We start from the raw sequence: 5172 nt of genomic DNA on the forward strand, positions 1-5172 counted from the left end.
CCAGGGGCGGGGACCCCTTCCACTAGCCCAGGTTGCTCAAAGCCTCATCCAGCCTGGCCTTGAACACCTCCAGGGATGGGGCATCCACAGCTTCCCTGGGCAACCTGTTCCAGTGCCTCACTACCCTCACAGTGAAAAATTTCTTCCTAATGTCTAGTCTAAATTTACCCTGTTTCAGCTTATAACCGTTACCCCTTGTCCTATCACTATACTCCCTGATAAAGAGTGCCTCCCCATCTCTCCTGTAGGCCCCCTTCCAGTACCTTACTGGAAGGCTGCTATTAGGTCTCCTCGGAGCCTTCTTTTCTCCAGGCTGAAGAACCCCAATCCTCTCAGCCCGTCCTCATATGGGAAAATCTTATGCTACCATAGATACTAGCCTCTCAAAACACTGGAGAATGCGGGTATCGATCCCGCTACCTCTCGCATGCTAAGCGAGCGCTCTACCATTTGAGCTAATTCCCCTTAATACTTATCAAAAGATATGAATAATTAGCTGGTATTTAAAGGGTGTTTAAAGATGGTGGACATGAATATTTCAAATTACTTCAGATGAGATTTGGAGCTGGTAAACAACTTTGAAAACAAGAAAAGTGTTTTAAAGCTATGAGTAGGTCTTGTCTTCAAAAGAGAGCTTGATTAGTATGTAATAACAAAACACAGAACCACGCAGATGACAATGAAAAGAAACAAAATCTTGAACAGCTGTTTCTAAATGAGCATCATCAAACCTATGCATTGAATGTCAGGGGTCTTCAGAAAAAAAAAAAAAACCAACACATATTTTGATTGTATTGTTGAACTTCAAGCACAGAAAAACGAAACTAAATAGTGTTGCTTTTTTCTAGCTTCTGACTTTGACTTTTCAACTCTAGTAAAACACATTGTGGTAAGTTTTAGTGTATACTGCTATGATTTAGCTTTCTCATGTGAAATACCCTGGCATTATTGCTAGCATATAGAATCGCCTGCAACATTCTACTTCTATACAGCCTCATGGGACCATTAATATTTACTTTCTCATTATATGTTCAACCAGTGAATACTCTGTTGTGGTATATTTACCACTATTTTCTGTTTGCTTTCCTCAAACAGTCATCTGATTGAGCTTAGTTACAAGGTTATTCAAAAAGCAAATGAGTTTTAAAGTTCATAAACTCCATTAAAAAAAGCCTTGCCCTGTTTTTCAGTTGGGAATTTGAGACTTAGATCAAATATCATGTTCAACCAGTCATGGATCTAAAGTAACATGACTGCAGCCAACTAAACGAAACAGCATGACTTATACTTGAAATAATAAGCCACTGAGTCAAATATATTTGTAAAGACAGCAAAATAATTGAATAAAACCACATGTTTGAGAAACTCAATGCACTTACAGATAAGTGAACAAAAGAAGCATGAGCAATTTTTAATCTCTCTACAGAGGTCTGCTTATGCAAGTTTATAGTAAGCACAATATTTACAGTAGAAAAATAAAAAATAAATTGGTATATCTCAAATGCTTGAAATTAATTTTATTTGCTTTGTTTACATGTCTGAATTTCAAATACTTTTCAAATACTGCTGATTTTTTTAGTAACAGTCTAATGTCATGATTATGGCAAAGTTATGAGATTTTATGACAGAAAAGACTTTCAAAGTTTTTAACTTTTTTTTTTCTTTTTTTTTCTAAACTGTCATCTGTTTCAGTTTCCCTGTACGTGGTATTTTCATTGTCTTGGAAACAACATGTGAAATGTGAACAATTTTCTGTATGGAGTGAAAATCTGCACTACTCTGTTCAAGCTGTGTTACAATAATCATTTGACTGAAAGGAAGATGCTTGAAATTGCAGTTAACTTTTTTTTGGTTGCCTTTTCTTTCTCCAAAAAAGCATAACCTCTTTTTACACAGTTATTTATTTATTCATTACTTCTGCCAACGCAAACATATTGTCAGCTGGAAGAGTGACTTTTACAACACATGCCTGTACATGTTTTCAAATTAAACTGTCATTCTGATAAGAAAGTCAATGACAGCAAAAGAATTAACTGATAATTAACAATATTTTGATAATCTGTCCTTTGTTTATCCGTTTTCTGAAAATCTGTCTGTTTACAGTCAGGCAAACATATTTAGAAAATCTTCATATGTACAAATAGTTATATAACAAGTACACTTCTAGGTCTTATACCTCAGGCTACAGATGTCCTTCTGAAGTTTAAAGCAATATGTCAACAGAATTTATTGTGTATTAATGATAAACGTCCCTCCTGTCATTCAAATTTCTCTATAGAGATAAAATAATATGGTGTCTAATTTCAGAATGAAATTAGGATAATTTAACCGTAAACCTCTCCAGACAATTTGACTTGAACCAGCAAAACAGAAAATACCCAGCAGTATTATATCAGTAATATCCACTTCTTCAATAATGGGGTGAAGCAAGGGCATTGATAAAATTCCAGGGATTTTTCTTGGATTTTTGTTTTACCCATGACTTTTTGCCTAATCCTTCCTCATCTAAGACAGTATTGCAGAACTGGCAAAAAAGAGGAAAAAAGATGTCTTATCAAAAACACTTTTCCAATTTCTTCTTTAGTATACAACTTTCCTTGGAAATACGTACTTTTTCTACGTCAATACATTCCCATAACTTCAGTGCCTTGTCCAGTCTTTGGCTTTCTTGCATGTGGTTTGTCTAAATGAAGAAATGTGTCTAGAGCTGTAAGTGGAAATGTCATATGCTTATATAAATATGTACTATTTAAATTACATACATGTATATAATTTCCACTTACTTTTGTGTATATTTTATATATAAATGTGTTGTATTTTAAACAACATATTCTTACATTGCAACTAAAATAAATACAGAACTGAAGGAAATTCCATTGAGTCTTTGAGATCTGTCCAATATGTCTTTCTCTCTTTCACCTGAGTAGGCAGATGTAGCCATAATATATTTTCTTATTATTTTGCATGGATTATCTGCAGTTTTAAAGTGTCACAAAAAGGTGGCACTAATGAATTCTACATTTGCAGTTATTTCTGTGTTCCCTAATAGGAAAGTACAAGTCCTTTGTGGCCTCTGAAAAACACCTTATTGACCTTTACTACCAATAGCAACTTTGAACTCAGTTATGGGGGCTGAAACAGATAGAGAGGATCCTGTTTTCCACTTCTGGGAGATAAGTAACTTCTGCTGAATGTAACAGGAGTTACTCAGTTGTGAGTGTAGGAGAAGAGTGCCTACGTGCTATATTAAAATAAGAAAAGCATATTGCTCTTTAATGTAAAACATGTCTATGGTGACATAATGTATTGACAGTTCTTATGAAAGACCTGATTAAACTAGTTGGACCTGAAATATTACCTGGCACACTAGAAATGTCAAATAGAAATTACCTTGAAATGTGAATTTGAATCACATTCCCTGCTGGTTTACACTGGGGTGACCTTCTGGGTGTCAGTGTAAGTAGGGGTGTTTTTCAACTTCAGCCAGCACAGACTTTCATTTATTAGTGTTTTCTACACAAGATACTTCCATAGATATTGTTAGGTCCCCAGGCAGAGTTAATCACTTTATAAAAGACTCTTTGCTGTTTCCAAGGAGAGAATCTGACCTCTCTCCATGCGTTGTATGTGCATATCTCCATGCAGGTGTGTGTGTGTGCACATACACAATACATGAGAAATTTTGTCTTTTTTGGATAGTAATATGACTAGGTCTTCATAGACAGTGAAACTATGAGAATTTAAAGGTTATTGTGAACCCAGCCCTATATTTTAGAATGCTACTTTGGAGACCATGACAGAAAATGTATTTAAGCAAATTAGTAAATTTTTACACTAAGAAAAATAAAGTCCTAGAAACATCTTTGGAAACAAATTATACCCCTAGTAAAATTGGCACAGAGCTCTCAGTACTACTGAAAATTTTAAAAATTAATTTTGCAATTAACTATATGTTTGATAGATTAAGCACTTTAAACCAAGACAATCTTCTGAAAAATATTGTTTCGTGAACAAAGAAGCAAAATGAGTTGAGCAAGAGATTAAAATAAGAATCAGAAAACAAGACATGTTCACTGCATACACACAGCCCACAGTACTGTGAATGGCATATGTACCACAGCTGAAGGAACACAAGAAAACAAAATTGATCAGAAAAAATTATTCTTCATGGACCTTCCTTACTATAATGAAGGTGGGAAAAATACACATTATTCTCCCTTGTGAGAACCTGAGGTTCTGTCTTGTATGGTGATATGGATATGAACATATCAAGCAGCTTCTTTGAGCTTGAAGACAGCAGGCAAGTTCTGATCATGCCCATGACAGGAGATGTTCTTACCCTCTAAAGCAAGACGGCAGCTTTCAAAATATTAGTTGAAGATGAAGCACTTGTGTGGTGAGTTGACTTTGACTGGATGCCAGTGCCCACCCAGCTGCTCTATCTCTCCCCCTCCTCAGCTGGATGGGGGAGAGAAAATACAACAAAAGGCTCGTGGGTCGAGATGAGAACAGGGACAGATCACTCACTAATTACTGTCACAAGCAAAACAGACTCAACTTGGGGAAATTAATTTAATTTATTGTCAATAAAAAGCCAGAGTAGGATAATGAGAAACAAAAACAAATCCGAAAACCACCTTCTTCCCACCCCTCCCTTCTTCTTCACTCCCAGCTTCTCTACCTCCTCCCCTGCAAGCAGTGCAGGGAGACAGGGAATGAGGGTTGTGGTCAGTTCATCACTCCTTGTCTTTGCTGCTCCTTCCTCCTCAGGGGAAGGACTCCTCACACTCTTCCCCTGTTCCAGCAGGAGACAGTCCTCCATGAACTTCTCCAGTGTGAGCCCTTCCCACAGGCTACAGTCCTTCACAAACTGCTCCTGTGTGGGTCACTTCCACAGGGTGCTGTCCTTCAGGCACAGACTGCTCCAGCATGGGTCCTCCATGGGGTCACAAGTCCTGCCAGCAAACCTGCTCCAGCCTGGGCTCCTCTTTGCATGGGGCTGCAGTCCTGCCAGGAGCAGGATCACAGCCTCCTTCAGGCATCCCAGGGCTGCAGGTGTGTCTCTGCTCCCCCGTTCCCCTCCATGGCTGCAGGTGAGTCTCTGCTCCCCCGTTCCCCTCCATGGCTGCAGGGGCACAGCTCCCTCACCATGGCTGCACCAGGGGCTGCAGG

At 38.1% G+C, this 5172-nt stretch overlaps 1 non-coding gene across 1 annotated transcript; it reads right to left on the reverse strand.

The window, feature by feature from the left end:
* Positions 1-392: 392 nt before the first annotated feature.
* Positions 393-465, reverse strand: TRNAA-AGC. The gene has a single exon. It is a non-coding gene; the product is annotated as a tRNA-Ala (tRNA).
* Positions 466-5172: the final 4707 nt, after the last annotated feature.

The sequence above is a fragment of the Pterocles gutturalis genome, unplaced genomic scaffold (assembly GCF_000699245.1).
Source record: "Pterocles gutturalis isolate BGI_N339 unplaced genomic scaffold, ASM69924v1 scaffold2813, whole genome shotgun sequence".
NCBI classification, from domain to species: domain Eukaryota; kingdom Metazoa; phylum Chordata; class Aves; order Pterocliformes; family Pteroclidae; genus Pterocles; species Pterocles gutturalis.